A 20350-nucleotide genomic window follows, 5' to 3' on the forward strand; every position below is an offset into this window, starting at 1 on the left:
TTGCATTTCAATTTATTTTTGAAAGTGGGATGTGAAGAATGAGAATACCAAATATGTCAATGACATCAATGAAAGTAAACATTCAAATGACATCCTTAGCAAGTTAACTGTACCTGATAAAGCATTGTCGCGCACTCGAATGCCGTCAGCACACATACGAAAGCCGTCCTTACACGTTTTCCTATCGGTTGTTAACTCTTTAAAGAGGTCGTTTGCTGAAGAATGAGTAAACGGTTTAAGAGTTCATGACATATTATAAGGCACAGCAGACATCAATGTTGCATATATTAAGATATAACAGAAAGCAATGAATGGGATGTAGCGGTAAACAAGAAACCAAGCAATAGGCACTAACAATTTACTAAGATTTTCAATAAAACAGTAGGGTCAGTGGAATCTGTCAGATGCCAAATGTGTTTCCTTTCAAACAAAACAATTGGTGAGTAATCGTTACCATTATCATTATAAATGATTAATCGATTCACAAAAACATACCTTGCTCAGTCCAGTTGTGAGGGTCAATTGAAAAGCTTTGTAGGGTCTCTGATGGAGCAGTCGATATTTTGATATCGTCTTTGGAGCGACACTCATATGTTCCGAAAGCTTCCACATTGTCAGTATTCACTATGCACCAGAGGAAGGAAACTAGCTGTTTCTCATCCCAGAATCTTTGACTAATAAGAGTCGCGTAGTTGTCGTCATCTCTAATCTGAAAACAAACAAAAAACGTGTACATGGAATGCAGGTTATTTCCGAAAATAAGTTCATCAGGTTGGTAGACCATAAGATATAAGTTGGAGTCTATATATGGAGATATATGGAGTCTATACTGGAGTTCTTCTTCTCGCCGCCTTGTGTAGCCGATGTACATGTAGGTAGCACTTTTGCAGTAAGAACACAATCCCAAACAACCCAACACCCAACAACCACCCCACCCCCGGGTGCGTCATTTGTTTTCTCTATCTATTACCTTGGCCCCATCCATTTCATTCATCCAAGGCTTTATCTCTAACGTTTGGGATTGTGTTCTCGCCGCAAAGGCGCCACCACATCGGCTACACATAGCGGCAAGACGCAGAAATCCATGAAATGTCAGCTAAGGTGAAATTAACTGGTTGTGTAAAAGAAAACTCTTATCTCCCGAGAGAAATTATTGTTGTACACGTACCTGTACCCCGTTCCGATACCACGACAATTGTGACATTTCGTCGGTACTAGTGAGGACATCTTCAGGAGAGTGACATGGTATGTACAACGATGAGCCTAGCTTCACCTGCTCTCCTGCATGTGCATAAACATGCACAGCACGAAAACAACTATTTAAGCAAAGTTTCAGAGATACGTATAAAGCCCTTAAAGGCGGAGAAATATTTCAGAAGATTTTAAGATCTATTAAAGGCATCGGAAACATACATCTGGCCTTTACGTAAGATTTCAGCGTTTGTAAATGTAACTTAATCTGTCGTGTTTCTTTACGTGAATTTTACATCTATTTTAGTATGCCGAAAAGACAACTTAAATGTCTTAAAAGTTATGAAAATAATCCGTTTTACTGTTTTACCACTGTGGTTATATTTTCTGTCAAAACTCACAAATACCGTTTCTCTAGATCTGTTACAAAATACATGTTTACCAAACTTACCTTGGCTATGTCAAATATAATAAGCCTTTGTCTGGTGTTTGATAAAACATTGCGTCATCTGTTTTAAAAAAGTGGCAAGATTTACAGTCAAAACTGACAATTGCGTTTTCCGGTACAAAATGTTATGTTAATACCTCAGCAAAGTCAAATACAATACTCTTCTGTGTTGTTTATTCCGAAAGCAAATGACGTATTCAATCTTTCTGTGCGCAAGGTTTAATTCGGGAAGACAGGGAAGACCTCTTACGTTTGGCTTATATGCGCTACCTTACGTTATATGAAATGTTGCGTTTTTTGTTTGAATATACGCCATGTATAATTTATTTCGAACCGCCGTGTACGCAAGGAAGACCTCCCCCGTTAGCTTATATGCTGCCAAGACGTATATGAAATGTTGCGTTTTTCTGTTGAGCATACGACATGTTTAATCTTTGAATCCGCGCAGTTTAAGTGAACAAGGTGAGACCTTCCCCCTTTAGCTTATATGTTGCCAAAACGTATTTGAAATTTTGCGTATTTCTGTGGATGGAACATACGACATGTTTAATCTTTAAATCCGCGCAGTTTAAGCGAACTAGGGGAGACCTCCCCCGTTTAGCTTATATGTTGCCAAAACGTATATGAAATGTTGCGTATTTCTGTTGAACATACGACATGTTTAATCTTTGAATCCGCGCAGTTTAAGCGAACTAGGGGAGACCTCCCCCGTTTAGCTTATATGTTGCCAAAACGTATATGAAATGTTGCGTATTTCTGTTGAACATGCGACATGTTTAATCTTTGAATCTTCGCAGTTTAAGACTTTCAGCGAACTAGGGGAGACCTCCCTCGTTTAGCTTATATGTTGCCAAAACGTATTTGAAATTTTGCGTATTTCTGTGGATCATACGACATGTTTAATCTTTAAATCCGCGCAGTTTAAGCGAACTAGGGGAGACCTCCCCTGTTTAGCTTATATGTTGCCAAGTCGTATATGAAATGTTACGTATTTTTGTTGAGCATACGACATGTTTAATCTTTAAATCCGCGCAGTTTAAGCGAACTAGGGGAGACCTCCCCCGTTTAGCTTATATGTTGCCAAAACGTATATGAAATGTTGCGTATTTCTGTTGAACATACGACATGTTTAATCTTTGAATCTTCGCAGTTTAAGACTTTCAGCGAACTAGGGGAGACCTCCCTCGTTTAGCTTATATGTTACCAAGACGTATATGAAATGTTGCGTATTTCTGTCAAACATACGACATGTTTAATCTTTCAATTGAACCCGCGCACTTTTAAGCGAACTAGGGGAGACCTCCCCCGTTTAGCTTATATGTTGCCAAAACTTATATGAAATGTTGCGTATTTCTGTTGAACGTACATGTTTAATCTTTGAATCCGCGCACTTTTTAGCGAACACGGGGAGACCTCCCCCGTTTAGCTTATATGTTGCCAGAAAGTATTTGAAATTTTGCGTATTTCTGTGGAACATACGACATGTTTAATCTTTCAATTGAATCCGCGCACTTTTAAGCGAACTAGGAGAGACCACCCCCGTTTAGCTTATATGTTGCCAAAACGTATATGAAATGTTGCGTAGTTCTGTTGAACATACGACATGTTTAATCTTTGAATCCGCGTAGTTTAAGCGAACGGGGGGCACCAGCCCCGTTTTATTTATTGGCTTATATACCGTCTAAAAGGTTTTATGAAATGTTGCCTTTTTCTGCTGAACATACGGCATGTTTGAAGCGCAGTTTATGCGAAAAAGAGGAGACCCTTCACTTTTTAATATACCGCATATATGTTCTGAACTTCCAGGGTCTAACTTAGGCCGCCTGTTTTTTTTTGTGGCAAGTTGACCCGAGAGCTAAGCGCCGGTAGAAATCCCGACTACTACTATTAATATCTCCGCGACTCAACCTCTGCTTGAAGAATACTGATGTAGTAGACATAGCGTTTTGTGTAGTGAGTGGTGTTTTCTCTATGTTTTTGTTATTATTAAATGGCGAGCATTTCTACAAGTAAATGTACGAATGATGTTTACTTCGTTATCTGCAAGCAAGGGTCAAGAAAGAACAGTCTGGGCAGTGTCTTCCCGTGTTGCTCGGTTTTGTTTTGGTTATTGTGATATGCATGGGCAGGCTAGATGTAAATTTATTCAGCGTTAATTCGCATGGGGCGCGCCTCCGTCTGTGGCCGGCATACTATACATACACAGCGGCTGTGTCATGTGATAGGATGTATCCAATGGCAGAAAAGAGTGGGGGTTCAAATTTACCGGCACGGAGCGGTTATTTTCCAGGCGTTCATCTGAAGAGAAGTATTGAAGAACGTTTGGACCTGTTGTAATCCGCAAGTTGTGGCCGTGACATTGCTTTTACAGCCTAGGACCCCCGGTGACGGAATTTGATGCAAAGAGAGGAGGTGGCTATCATTCTGTACAAGTTGATGCTGTTGGAAATCGACACAGAATGGGAAATTACGACCCTTGTACCATCCGGATTAATAGAAGCCGAGACTGCAAGCTGAACATGTTTCGCGTCCAAATAATCCAAGAGTCCAAGACCATCCAACAACACGAGTCATATCGGCCACTACTCTAGATCTTACCGGATTCTTTTTCCTGTGGTGGCCAGATTGAACTGTGTGCTCTTTTTAACTTACGCCGAGACGCTTCGTCCGATACTGGAAATGTTACTGTGGACTTGGATGCTGCACGGAATTGCACAACCGTTGTGATTGCTTCAACTGCCGACTACATCAGAATAATAGGCCACAAATACCTAGTAGGCTGTATTTTTTTTTACTTTTCCATGTAATATTTTCTCGTGATTCAATAAAATTTCAAAGTGTCATCCATTGTATTTTCTTGCTTTGAAATGTGCTTATGATTATTCTGCTAAAATGGCACTTATTCACACCTTATAATCAACTTAATGCATACGTATATGAGACGTACAGAGGGAACTTTAAACATGTCTTAAGGGTGTTTTAGTGCGTATATATGACAACTTTTAGCTGCTAAAACGAAAAATATAGACTCTTAATGCACACGTATATGAGACGTAAATAGGCTTTAGATCAAATAAACGTGAAGTTTAAACATGTCTTAAGGGCGTTTTAATAAGTATTTATGGCAACTTTAAGCTGCTGAAAAGGCACCTAAACACACGTTATAATCCACTTAATGCACACATATATGAGACGTAAATAGGCTTTAGATCAAATAAACGTGAAGTTTAAACATGTCTTAAGGGCGTTTTAATAAGTATTTATGGCGAATTTAAGCTGCTGAAAAGGCACCTAAACACACGTTATAATCCACTTAATGCACACGTATATGAGACGTAAATAGGCTTTAGATCAAATAAACGTGAAGTTTAAACATGTCTTAAGGGCGTTTTAATAAGTATTTATGGCAACTTTAAGCTGCTGAAAAGGCACCTAAACACACGTTATAATCCACTTAATGCACACGTATATGAGACGTAAATAGGCTTTAGATCAAATAAACGTGAAGTTTAAACATGTCTTAAGGGCGTTTTAATAAGTATTTATGGCGAATTTAAGCTGCTGAAAAGGCACCTAAACACACGTTATAATCCACTTAATGCACACGTATATGAGACGTAAATAGGCTTTAGATCAAATAAACGTGAAGTTTAAACATGTCTTAAGGGCGTTTTAATAAGTATTTATGGCAACTTTAAGCTGCTGAAAAGGCACCTAAACACACGTTATAATCCACTTAATGCACACGTATATAAGACGTATAGAGGCTTTAGATCAAATAAACGTGAACTTTAAACAAGTTTTAAGGGGGGTTTAATAATCATTTACGACATCTTTAAGCTGCTGAAAGACAACTGGAAAACCGGAAAATAAGGACTAACACGGACCTACGGAAAGACCAATTAAAGGCAATATTTACGTACTCGTATAAGTGGTGTATAGGTCCGTAAAGAAAGAAAATACGTCAACATTACGCATGGTTTCAGCACGCTTAAATACCGTTTTTCGTGCCGTGATGTATCTTACTTCAACTTTCTTCTACATTACAGTAACTTATTAAAGTTCCCCAAAGTATCACAATCTTTGCAGAAACATACTACTCTACAATGTAGCATCGTAACTATTGAGCCAGCACACATATACACGTACATACACACACTCACTTATCCAAACCATTGGGGCAGATGATAAGCAGTGAAGCTTAGGGGATTGATAAACATACAAATACATTCTGTGAGTAGGAAAACGAATCACGCAATGGTGCAGACTGTATTGAAATGAAAACTTACGGTTTGAACGTAGAGGTCTCCAAATTGTACTTGGGGTGATCTGGAACGTGTTATGGAAATAGCTACCACTGGAAAACCAAACATACATCATATTTCATATTTTGCTATTCCTGGCTGCTCGGTTGAGGCTATGGAGGATAGGGAGGGATGGAGGAAGAGAGTCATGGCCATCCGTGCAACCAGCACGCCCGGATGATTGAAATATATATATATATATATATATATATATATATATATATATATATATATATATATATATATATTTATATATATTTATATATATATATATATAGAGAGAGAGAGAGAGAGAGAGAGAGAGAGGGAGAGATAGATAGATAGATTCACTCATTCACACCTGAGTAAAGTGAGGAAAGTCGTGTAAAGTGCCTTTCCCAAGGGCACAAGATCGGTGACACGGCAGGATTCGAACTCAGGACCTCTTGGCTCTGAGCCAAACGCGCTGCCGACTGCGCCACGCTATCTCACATATATCGCATATCACACACATCTCATATTTATGTTTCAATGTTTCGAATCAGTAACTCTGCTGAAGCCGACCTGAAGGCAAAAGAAACTACACGTCAAAGAAATGTAGTAAGACATTGGGAGGAAAGTACTGCAGCTTTCTTTCAAATTGACATTAGCATCACACGTACCTGTAAACATAAGACGACTCTGCAGTAATGTCCTTAGCATTTGGATCTGGGAGACCATCCTTCTCCAGAATGCAGTCGTAAATGCCGAAAGAGGTCGGGTCCTTAACCTCAATTTCAAAGTTAGCTGAGACAATGTTGCCTCCATCATCTTCTAATGGTATGCTGTCGACGTCTAACCGCAAAACCTGCAATACTCAAGTTTATTGTTAACTGGACGTGGGACTAAAACCTATCATTGTTTATATGCCCCTGTGGCAAACATTGAATTGATACTATAATGATACACGTTACGTGCTTACAACTAACCTACGTTTTAGAGGGCAAACTAAGAATGATGTAAACTGTATCTCTGTAATACACTTTGTCTGGCCCTTGCCTCTTCCCTCATGACCTCAATGAAAAGCGGCCTGCAGGCCGATTTTAGCTTTCATTAATAGATAAAGGTTCAAACAAACAAATAAACAAACAAACAAACAAACAAAACTAAGCTATCAGCCATAACATTGTCTCCGAAGTCTTACCAAAGATTATGCAGATCACAAATGCATGCTTAGAGTTTTCTAGACAAAGACCCTATAAAACCATTTCTGGCGACCAACTTACTTGATTTCCATGTAATGCAACGACAATTGCATAGCGGTCCACTGGCACTTCTCTACGCTCGACAAAAAATCCACAGGCGTGTTTAACTGTTCTCCATAACCAAGCAGGGACTTAAAAAAATGGAAACGATTTTATGTTATGTTTGGAAATATGTGAATGCAAAGATTCCTCAACCGACAAAATGACATTTTATTTCAGCGAAGAGATTAGCTTTGTAAAAAAAGTTATAATACTGTACATGCATGGACATTTTCAGCATGAGTGCTTAATATGCATCATGACAAAGATGTCCAGAATACTTAGAACACATTTTAATGAGTATAGTCCCCAAAAATCGTTTCGAAAACTGAAAATTCCTCAACAATAGCTGCACCAAGAATTGAGAGCATTGCAATTTTTTATGGCTTAACCCTATCTAGACCGGGCTTTTTGGGGAATCCGATCCTTTTGAACCCCCCCCCCCCTTCGTAATTTCAAAACGGCTTGGGTTACGATCACGAAATTTAATAGGCAAGATGTACTGATAAAGTTTTATATATTCTGTACTTTTCGTATCATTATGACTTAATATGACGTAATTATGACGTCATAATATATTTTTGGCTAAAACCGTCTAAATGTGGAATTTTACCTATACTCAAAGGTATTAAACAAAACGATGACAATAAAGGGTATCTTATAGGTATCTAACTCTACCAAGTCTTTTGTTGCAGATGACGACGACAATGACGCCTATTTGACGTCAGAAAATGGCGTCATCTGTCCGACGTCTTGGATAGACAAGCTTGAATTTTCTAAAATACGTTTTTTTTCTGCATATAACCCCCAAACTCAATTCAAGTAGACTAAAAGGTTCAAGTGATTGTGTTTTGTAGAAAAATAAAAGATTTTGACGGAATTTGCGTAAAAGTAACATGTATTTACCGTTGATAATGACATTGTCCGCCATCTTGGATTTTTACACATGACGTCATCAAATTGGCATAAATTATAGATATGTAATTATGAATGTAATCTGAAATTACACAGGATGTTGATGATATAGGTAAACAAGTGTGGTCTAGCAATGAAACAATGACATTCAAACTGAAATTAGTAAATTTGGTCAAATATGCCAGTCAGAAACCCGTTGCCATGGCAACACAAACAATCACAATCTAAATTTTTTCACAGAATAGTTGCAAACAATATTTTAGGAAAAGTCACCGAGTTTCGTAGTCCTAGCTTACTTCGTTCGGCAGTTATACGACCTCCTTCCCGCCCATGTCTCGATTGGGTTAACAAGGGAAAGAGATAAAGTGCATATGTTCAAAATGCAGGAAAATCAAAAAGAGCCAAGGAACATTAAAGAAAAATCAATTACAAAAACGTTCATCCCATGTCTCTTTTCACTTTGGAGGAGGGAAATGACATAGTGGATAAGATGGACGTACCTATATGTGGCTGCAGGTCCGGACGTACCGGACGTGAGCGGTATGGTATAAGTGCGTTCCCGTAATCTGGCTCTTCAAACCATGACTGCTTCATGCAGCCATGATGTGTCTGTCTTATCACGCACTCGTATCGTCCATAGACATCCGGAGTTTTCTTCAGGGAAAATGATTCCCACACCGTGTTGTCCGGGGAGAGGGGCGTTTCTTTAGAAGCAATCTGGAATAGAAAAATCGGCATTAACCTTCGCCTCCCCATCAGCTATTCTCATCAAAAAATCATCATAACAAATATCAGGAAATATACGCACACATTAAAAACACATAAAAAAGACACACACACACATACACACACACACACACACACACACACACACACACACACACACACTACCTTCATATTTCATGGAAGTAATAAAGGAAATAGCATGAGATGGTATCCTTAGCCATTTTATTTCTAAAGCAAATCTATACACGTGATGTCGTACTAGCTACGTACGGTACTTGGGCACACAAAGAATTGCAGGCAATATCTTACCTCTTTACCATCCTTCCGAAGAACAACTTCCCAAGTTTTCCACTTCGGAACAGTTAGGATTGGTAGGAACCATTTTTCAAAGAGGCAGGAAAGGTGTGCTTTGCCAGAGGTTATAAAAGCTCTCTGTGGCTTTTTCACATGGGCTGAAAAAGATAAAAGAATACTATAGTATGCAAAATCCACGTACACACTAGTGTATTGTAGTAATGTTAGGAATGGATAAGTTAAACGTGTGACCTGTGGACCAAGGGTTATAGAAATGGAGATGAGCAGCACTCCTATGCATCTGATTAAGGTCTCATTTCCTTACAATATGGGTAATACAAAAGCATGGCATTAGCCACACGCACCAAGGAGCACTTTCTCGCTGCCAGGGGACGACGCACCACACAAAACACAGAACTGTGTAAGTAGCTCCGCCCTTGCGCGCAACTGCCGAACATTACCTGCTAATTGCTTCAGTTACAAACAAGCATTCAAAACTTTGACTATTTAAATCACTTGGCCTCACTTGGAATTTCTCACTACTATAAACACACGTTCATGTAGCCGTTTTCTTTTTGGCTATTTTACTAATTCAAGCTCAATTACTAATTCAAGCACACAAACTACGATGCTCTCGATGAATGTCTTTTAAGTTCAAAATATAGCAGGGAAAATAATCACCTAAAATATACAAAAAAACTTAATACAGCCGAAAACATATCACCATCAAATCAAATTAAGCTTAATGAACATTCTACGTTGGTATCCCTTTCAATCCCTTGAAACATAACGTATGAAAATTGACCAATGCTAATAATAACCTTCTTACCTGTTGGCTGACGTAGATACAACGATATTCCAGCTCTCGAATTCTCGAATGTCGACCCATCTACAAAATCAACAACCAACTGCTTCAGCACACAGTCATACCGTCCGAAATCTTCTGGACCATCAATGGAGATCTTCAACGTTGACTTAAAGGTGTATTTTTTTAATTCAACAGACGTAGATGATGCAACCTATAGAAAACAAAACACGATGTCATTACACCAGATTAGTTAATATCATATCAAGTTATCAACTATGTATCCATTGCTTGAAGCACGGTACTGAAACTGAAAGCCAAACTTTCAAAGCAATTGTGTGTGCCTTTTATTACCGTGAGTAATGTTGCCTTTGTGATCATTATCTGCTATTCATACAACTATCGGTGCTACCATTTCATCAATAAAATACCATCATTAGCATAAGAAATCTTAGCTATCATGAATGAATATGTACAATTCTCGTACTTTAACTAATGATTCATGTTAGTACTCTAATCGGTCTAACACGTTACCATTTTTCCATCTTTGATCAGCAACATTCTACACGAATCCGTGTCACATGGGCAGTAAGGATAATGTACTACTAGGCACGTCAGATGCGTTTTACAAGTCTTGGTCAGCCTTCGGTCTACAAGCTTCTCCAAATCCGTGTCAGGATCTAGAAAACAATGATAATAAGATACTTGTAAACCAATAATGAACATCATCAACTTACTGGATTTCTACGACCTCATACTCTCGCCAAAGTGTTAAAATTTTTAAGTGACGTATCATAAAATGTTTATCATTGATTACAGAAATGACTTGAATCGTTTGCATATCAGTTGAACATCCTCTCTACCTAAGTAAGTCAACAACACAAATTAGTTAGTATTAAGGTCACATCATAGCAAAATAATATTCATGAAGCAAATTCCACATGAACTATGTAAATGTAGCCTGGTTTGCATGAATCATATCTAACTAGAGTTCGGCGACCTCATACCTCCATGAAAATTAAATGCAAATGACTACCATTTACATAATTTATGTATGGCGATGTTCATTATTGACTAACGTACACATGTCACAATTATGAAATTCCCAATATTAGTCATTATGTGGATTTGCTATTTCTGTATATATTATGCAAATCAGTTCCTCACTTGCATATTTGGTATCTGCTTATCTCTCACCTATGATAAATTGCATGTGTTACATTTACGTAAGTTCAGCTATTGAAAACAATGGAATTGTACAATTTCCTCATTGATTATGCAAATTAAGTCCTCAATTGCATAAAATGTATATCATTATAAACATCTTTGCCTAAGCTACCTGCATGCCAAAAATGATGGCAATCCATCATTCCTTTCTATAGTTATCCTCTTTGGAGTGTCTTGACACAAACACCCCTGCAGTTCCACAATTACATGTTAGGGGGCTGAAACTTGCCCCACTTTGCCATGACGTTGAAAGCTATCTACCACCCAAATATCAAAACCATATCATGTCCGGTACAAGAGATACATTGAAAAACTGCTATGATAGAATAAGCTCATTAATTATGCAAATGTAATCTAATTTTGCATAATTTGTATTTTATCTTGTATAACATTGTCTAAGGTACCTACATACCAAAAATCATGAAAATCCATTGTTTCCTTCTTGAGTTATCCACTTCAGAAGTTTCTGCCAAAAATGCCCTTGCTATCCCAAAACCAGACGCTAGGAGGCCCAAACTTATGTCACTTATTCCTGAGCACAAGAGCTATCTAACACCCAAAAATTAGGACCATATCTTGTTCAGAACACGAGATAGCAAAACCGGAAGTGGCGCTGCAGTACCAAGGAAAGTTGCTAGGGGGCCCAAAATCTAATCACTTCTAGCTTTCGTCACACCCCACCAACACACCAAATATGAAACTAATCCATCCAGCCGTTCTTGAGTTATCTTGTTGACAGACACACACACACACAAACGCAGGGTAAAATATAACCTCCATGACATTTCATGGAGGTAATAACGCTCACCCTCGCTTAACTTCATGCTTACATAAATAGTACATATTAACTTCATAATGCCGCAACTTCTGACTGTGAAATATTATCAAAAAATTTATTAGTTATGCAAATGAGATCTGAATTTGCATAATCGATATCTACTGATATTCCTCACTTCCTCGGTAACATATTTCCATGATTTTGGTCATATCATGGGTGCCGTGGATTTCTTCATTGATTATGATATCAATTATATAAATCACTACTAAAGCTTTCTACACATCAAAAATCATGATGATCTGTCAATCACTTCTTGAGTTATTCACTTACCAAATATCATTAATATCCATTCATAGCTTCTCGAGATATACTGTTAACAGACGAACAAACGAAACATAACCTTTTGGTGAAAGTAATGATCGAAATGCATCAGCATAACACGTAGTGATACATACACATTCAAAAGGGCATAAAATTTAACTAGTCAATTGGACATAGGAGTTTCAAAATATATTTACAAAAGCTCTAAATATTTCATGGAGGTATAAGGTCTCCGAACTCCTGCTATGTGCTTTCCTTGCTATGTTGTATTACCTTACCATCATTTGAATAACAGTATGGATATGTTTGATGAGTATAGATTATCAACAAGCCTTAGGATGGTATCTTTGAAATCTGACGAATCGACAACAAAGACATTGTAATCATTCCAGAGCTACCCAACATATCTTCCCCATTCCATCTTACTAACAAAACAATACTTGATATGACGTTTACAAAACTGAACTGTAATATCCCTACTCACAATAGAGAGTATAGCTGCAAACGGGAAACTCATGAGTCCTTTTTGCCATCTTGGACGTTGAATCATTGTCGGGGAAAACGTAACATTTATACCGGCCATGATCAGCCTTCTCAACGTTGCGAATGGACAGGACAGAACTTAAGAGCTTGGCGCCCTGAGATCGTCGGTATAAATGGCTGACGTTTTCCGGAACTTGGACAACGCGTTCAGAAACGGTGACACGGCCATCCGACGTGTTAGTAATTGGCACCTATAAATATAATTTACATTGCATACATTTCAATTACGAATACACTACTGCCAGTTGAATGAAATGCTACTTCAGGGGTGCCTAAGCATTTGCACGAACCCTATGAGATTCGTACGAACATTATGTGATACGCACGAATCACTATGCGAAAACGCACGAACCTTATGAAAATCACATGAATCACTATGCGAAAGCGTACGAACGAACTTATAAAAATCACACGAATCACTATGCGAAAAAGTACGAACCTTATATGTGATTTGCATGAACCTTATGCGAATGACGTAATGTCACGTGACCCGGCAGTGGTCACGTGACATGAGGTTCGTGCAAACCGCATAAGGTTCGTGTGTGTCACACAGTGATTCGTGCGAATCACATAAGGTTCGTACGTTTTCGCATAATGATTCCTATGATTTTAAAAAGGTTCATGCGTTTTCACATAGTGATTCGTGCGTATCACATGATGTTGGTACGAATCTCAAAGCAAATGCTTAGGCACCCCTGTACTTTGTCTAGTGAACTGTATCAAAGTAAGATAACAACAAAGTATGAAAAAAATTATGCAAAAAAACATCTCATGAAATTGTTCATGGTTATAAAATACTAGAAATTACAATTTTCAAATATGACAAAAAATGCTCCCTGACATAAAGGTTCACCACTTACCTGATTGCCATCTTTGAACCACAAAAGTTTCGACTTGGGAGGAAGGATGTCATGGAGGGAATGGCATTTCAATTCCTGGCTTTGACCAATGACTGGTACATATTCAACGTTGTGTATCTGATCAGATGGGTGCCCTGCAATGTAAACATTTTGACAAGTATGTTATCGAACACCCCTATATATATGAATCAGAATGATAGTAACAGCACGGAGGAGCCGAAGATATGATATTCAATCAAAGGTCAATGAATATGATATCAGTACTTCAGTTCTTATTTCATGTCAACTGATTTATTCATTTATGTATCTATTGGAAATAAAGTTAAAACATTTTCTGCCGTTTACCACTTTGAAAACTAGAGTTCCACGACCCCATACCTTTGCAAAATAAATCTATCTTTTACAACTGCTGTATTAATTGTGTTTGTCATTAATTATGCAAATACAGTTCTAATTTGCATATATTATATTACTTGATCATCTCCTACACCAAACAACTGACGTACGCAATCTATGTTAGGAAAGAAGGCTTTTATCGTACTTTCTGATAATTTATGCTAATGAGGACCTGATTTGTATAATTAATGTTCAATGATGTTCACCTTTATATAACTTCCAAATGCAAAAATGTAAGAAGCTCCTGCCATTTTATCACAATTTTCTCAATAATTATGCAAATTAAGAACTTATTTTGCATAATATATATCTATTAGTATTCTTATCTTTCTCAAGTACAAAAGTCACATGTTGCAATGACCCTATAATTGAACTAAGCGTGTTAAGATGATTTCTTAATTGATCATGCAAATTAGATCCCAATTTGAATAGTTAATATGTAATTATGTGAAGCATCACTTAAGTTATCTACACACCCAAAATGATAACAACCCATCAATCCCTTCTTGAGTTATTCTCTTTCAAAGTATGACACTAAACTTGCCTCTGCAGTTCTTAAACTAGAGTTCCACGAACACATACCTTTGCCAATAAACCAGGTTTGTTATGTAGAATGATGTCTGTAGACATAAATGTGTTACTCATTATATTTTATCTTATATGCCTGGAGTTGGTTCATAACATTTTGCCATTGCTTATACAAATTAGATCCCTATTTACTTACTAATATTAGATTGTATCAAGCATCACTTAAGCTGTCAGCATACCAAAAATCATGATGATAGTTTCATCCCTTCTTGACTTATTCTCTCTCAAAGTAGGAAACTAAACCGGCTCCTGCAGTTCAAGAAAAGATGTTAGCGGACCCAAACATACACCTCTTACTCTCTGCCATCTTTCTCAGTTACATGTGTGACAAGTTTGAAAGTCCTATAATGGAATGCAGTGGATTTATCAACTTTCCTCATTAATTATGCAAATTAGCTGTTAATTTGCATAACCAGTATCTCATTATGTAAGTTTTTACTTAGGCTATCTACATACCAAAAATCATGACGATCCGTTAACACGTTCATATTTCCCATTAATTATGCAAATGAGATCATCATCTGCATAATCAATATGTATTGATATTTCTTTCTTTCTCAGCTACAAATGTGTCAAGTTTGAAAGTCCTATAAAGGAATGCAGTGGATTTACATACTTTCCTCATTATGCAAATTAGCTGTCGATTTGCATAATTAGAATTCCATTATGTAAGTCTTCCCTTTGGCTATCTAGATACCAAAAATCATGACGATCCGTCAACACGTTTACATTTTCTCATTGATTATGCAAATGAGGCCGTCATTTGCATAATTAATATGCATTGATATTTCTCTCTTTCTCATCTATATATGTGACAAGTTTGAAAGTCCTATCATGAAATGCAGTGGATTTATAAACTTTCCTCATTAATTATGCAAATGAGTTGCCGATTTGTATAATTAGTATTTCATTATGTACATTGTTACTTGGGCTATCTACATACCAAAAATCATGATGATCCATCAACACGCTCTCGAGTTATTCTCGTCCAAAGTTTGAAAGGAAATCGGCGACTGCAGCCGCTAGGGGGTCCAAACTTACAGCACTTACTCTCTGTTCCAAGGGCTATCTACCACTCAAAAATCATGACCACAGCATGTCCAGAACACGAGATATAAAAAATTGAGGTTCTGCTGCAGTACCTTAGCAAGCCGCTAGGGGGGCCATTATCGAACTTGACCTTCGTTTTCCCGACCCCTATCCACCTACCAAATATCATCGGGATCCATCCAAGGCTTCTCGAGTTATGCTGTTAACACACACACAGACAGACAGACAGACTCACAAGCCTAAAACATAACCTTAGCCATTCTGGCAAAGGTAATAAGCCGCTATGGGGCCCAAACCTACACTTCTTATTCTCAGCCCCACTAGCTATCTACCACTAAAAAATCATGACCACAGCTTGTCCAGAACTCTTGATATTAAACCCGGAAGTTCCGCTGCAGTACCGTAACAAGCTTCTAGAGGGCCCAAAATCTAATCATTTTCAGGCGTTATCAAGATCTACCTACATACCGAATATCAATACAATCCATTCAGGCATTCTCCAGTTGTGCCAGTGTTATACATACACACATACAAACGCTACCCAAAATATAACCTTCTTGGCGAAGGTAATGAACTAGATTTTACTCTCTATTTTTGATAGATTGCAATTGGGAACTGAAGCAGAATAAAATTATTCATGTTAGACGACAACAATGGTGCATGGGCAAAATGCCAAATATTACCTATCATAACTTGTTTAATGTGTCTCTTATACTTTTTCTCACCAATACGTTTCCTGGTTACCTTTGCCAGAATGGCTAAGGTTATGTTTTAGGCTTGTGAGTCTGTGTGTCTGTGTGTGTGTTAACAGCATAACTCGAGAAGCCTTCGATGGATCCTGATGATATTTGGTAGGTGGGTAGGGGTCGGGAAAACGAAGGTCAAGTTCGATAATGGGCCCCCTAGCGGCTTGCTAAGGTACTGCAGCGGAAACTCAATTTTTTATATCTCGTGTTCTGGACATGCTGTGGTCATGATTTTTGAGTGGTAGATAGCCCACGGGGCAGAGAGTATGTGTGAGTGCTGTGAGTTTGGGCCCCCTAGCGGCTTTTTTGGTACTGCAGGCGCCGGTTTCCTTTCAACCTTTGGACGAGAATAACTCTACAACGTGTTGACGGATCTTCATGATTTTTGGTATGTAGATAGAATGAGTGTTGACTTACATAATGGGATAGTAATTATGTAAATCAACAGCTAATTTGCATAATTAATGAGGAAAGTTTATAAATCCACTGCATTTCATGACAGGACTTTCAAACTTGTCACATATGTAGCTGAGAAGGAGAGAAATGTCAAAGATATCAATTATGCAAATGATGACCTCATTTGCATAATTAATGAGAAAATATGAACATGTTGACGGATCATCATGTTTTTTGGTATGTAGGTAGTGTAAGTGAAGACCTACATAATAAGATACCAATTATGCAAATCAACAGCTAATTTGCATAATTAATGAGGACATTTGATAAATCCACTACATTCCATGACAGGACTTTAAAACTTGTCACATATGTAGCTGAGAAAGAGAGAAATGTCAATACATATTTATCATGCAAATTGCGACCTCATTTGCATAATTAATGAGAAAATATGAACGTGTTGATGGATTGTTATGATTTTTGGCATGTAAATAGCCTAAGTGAAGACTTATATAATATGATACTTATTATGCAAATTAACAGCTAATTTGCATAATTGATTAGGAAAAGTTCATAAATCCACTGCATTCCATTATAGTACTTTCAAAGTTGTCACATATGTAACTGAGAAAGAGAGTAAGAGGTGTATTTAAAGACTTTGAAAGAGAATAAGTCAAGAATGGATCAAAGGATCATCACGATTTTTAGTATGCTGATAGCTTAAGTAATGCTTGATACAATTTGATATCAATTGATTGTAACTTGGGATCTAATTTGCAAAATCAATGCCAAAATTTTATAAACCAACTCCAAGCATATAATTATAGAATGAAATGAGTAACGCATTTGTCTACATACATCATTCTACATAACAAACCTGGTTTATTTGGCAAAGGTATGTGTTCGTGGAACTCTAGTTTTGTACTATCTTTGGGGGCGCTTTTATTAGTACGTACAAGAAGTTGATGACAGCTTCTTGGTAAATGTAGTTTTTAATCTAATCGCCTTGACGGGGGAGGGTGTCCCAGTAAACTTGCTAGACGACACCCAGGCTAGACAAACATTCGGAATGGTTGAATTCACACAACATATGTACACCCCTCCCACCTAATACAGTTCTGGCATTGCATAATTATGTTCTATCCATGCAAGTCTGGTTGGGCGATATCTCGGGGTGGGTATAAATTACCAAAGTCTATCTCGTAATCGGAGTATGAACAGAAGTACAATGCTAATCATGCCAGATAGACTGTATCCAGATAACGGTTCGGTCATGCAGAGGTACATATTTATCCCCGTGAATGGGAAGTAATACTTGAACAAGACAGTGTTAAATATAAATAAACTTACCGTCCTTCCCAGGTGGACAGACAGCCAATAGAGCTGATGTCGCCGTTGCAAGTGACAGTAGTATGGTCAGACACAGACTACAGCTCCTAACAGTGTCCATGTTGTCGCACTTCAGCGACAAAATCATGCGAAACCTTTGATTAACATCCCTCAAGCGATGCGAAACTACAGGCTGTTCTCAAGCCCATACACACCCCTGGACGTTCTATTTATTTCCAACTTTGTGCTCCTAAAATGTGAATTATCTCTTCTAAAAAAACAATGAGATTAACGGGCAAGGGCTTTGGAATTATTACACTATGCATGATAAGCAAAAGGCCGTATTGTATGGCCTTAAACGTTTGAAATATGCATAATTTAACGTGGGTGTCCAAAGGGCATGTAACAGCCAAGGTTGTCGTGGTTACGTCGCGGAACAACTGACGTCACTGGGAAGCACCGGGGATGGACACAGTTCACTGCTTGGCGGGACTCTTTCAAATGTCTTTGCCTAATCAAGAAATCTGAATGTGTGTGTGTGTACTTTTGTTTGCTTAAACTACTAGCGATCAAATATATTCTTTGCCCTACGTCATTCAAAGCCTGTTCAGGGGCGGATCCAAGATTTTGCAAAGGGGGGGGGGCGCATATGCTGTTGTAGCTCAGGTCAGCCCACGAATGCGCAGCGTAGCTGCGCGGGGGAGAGCACGAGAGGGGGTTCCCCCCCCCCCTCTCGTTGGGGGGGGGGGCCTCCCCCGAGAGCTTTCTAAAATAAAGAGGCTCTCTGGTGCATTTTAGAGCCATTTCTGTGCAAAAATGACCAACGAATCAACACTGACTGAAATGCAGGAAATGAAGTTTCATGTGGTCAAGAAATGAAGTTTCATGTGGTCAAGATTTCAATTTTTCTTTGGACGTCACTGGCGACGGCTTGCGCCTCCGGCGCCCACGCCCACGCTCGTCGCCATCAAAATCTTTTCCCCCCACAGAAATGTCATTACATTTAGCATAGTCTACCAGCAAAGTTTACCCCTCAAAGTGCAGAAAATCCTGTTTCAGAGGGTTCAAATTTCAACATTTTTCTCCAAACCTACCTTGCGACGGCTCTTGCGCTCGAAATCGTGAAAATACGTTGGGGACGTCGTCGCCCTCAATAATATTAGCTAAAAGCCTTGTGAAATTCTACTAGAAAGGCTATTAAACTTAGCTTAGTCTGCCAGCAAATTTGTCCATCAAAAGTTAGGAAAGATCGTTTCAGATAGTCAAGATTTCAAATTTTTCACGGGAGAGCATGACCCCGGACCCCCTAGGATTACGTCAATATAGTTCGCCCTCCCCATAAGAAATATGCTGCAGCCACCTCTGTCGTGTAATTCCATGTTCGCACGAAGTTTACGTAGTAAATATCAATCCTGCGTGCATCGGTTCTTTCTAAACGGAATGGTTCACGGACGGCAACGGGATAAAACATTACGATGTTTACTTTCGTGACAGCGGGCTCTCTGCTGCGTGCATATGACGTAATCATGCATATGATGGCGCGAAAATTTTTCGGCAAGTTTGTTGGTTGGCCGAAATAACTCCCGTTTTGGAATGATTACAGCAGTATTGAAGCGGTTTTCGTTACGATCGCTAAGATGGACCCAAGTCTCTTCCAAGTAGAACATTAATTTATTTTGTGTAAATATCGTACATGTGTAGTGGAAAAGATCGCCGTTCTTTTTTCCCTGACCCATTTTGCATCAGCCCTCCCCCCCGGTAAATAACGTCAAGTCCCTTAGCGGAGACATATCGTAAGTCTGACATTAAATTTTTAGTATGAAAGAATGAATTAAAAATTGTATCTTGCGTCGCTCAACCCACATGGGGTAATAGGGCAACAAAAGTCAGACGGAACATAAGCGAGTTCCGAAGGAGGGCGGGAGTATTGCCAACGTCCTGGTTACGGAACATTCTGGCCATGCCCGCAAAGACCGACGCAATGTCCAATGAGGAAGTAAAAGCGAGAGGAGTGCGCCTTGGCATTGTTGGTTAGCGCCTTGGCATTGTTGGTTAGCGCCTTTGTATTGTCGCTGCAACTTTCACTGATTTTCTTGATTTCTTTGTGGAATTCCTTTTTTTTTGTGGTCCAGCCGAATTTTTTTTTGTTGGTCCAGCCAAAGGGGGGGGGG

General features: G+C 38.6%; 2 long non-coding RNA genes across 2 annotated transcripts; both read right to left on the minus strand.

The window, feature by feature from the left end:
• Window positions 1-501: 501 nt before the first annotated feature.
• Window positions 502-6003, minus strand: LOC118403679. Its single transcript, XR_004829673.1, has 3 exons — window positions 5929-6003; window positions 1169-1281; window positions 502-709 (listed from the first exon to the last, which is right to left on the minus strand). It is a non-coding gene; the product is annotated as an uncharacterized LOC118403679 (long non-coding RNA).
• A 3981-nt stretch (window positions 6004-9984) lies between these two features.
• Window positions 9985-12997, minus strand: LOC118432746. The gene is made up of 3 exons (XR_004833124.1): window positions 12756-12997; window positions 10480-10625; window positions 9985-10159 (listed from the first exon to the last, which is right to left on the minus strand). It is a non-coding gene; the product is annotated as an uncharacterized LOC118432746 (long non-coding RNA).
• Window positions 12998-20350: the final 7353 nt, after the last annotated feature.

Source organism: Branchiostoma floridae, chromosome 16 (genome assembly GCF_000003815.2).
Source record: "Branchiostoma floridae strain S238N-H82 chromosome 16, Bfl_VNyyK, whole genome shotgun sequence".
NCBI lineage: Eukaryota > Metazoa > Chordata > Leptocardii > Amphioxiformes > Branchiostomatidae > Branchiostoma > Branchiostoma floridae.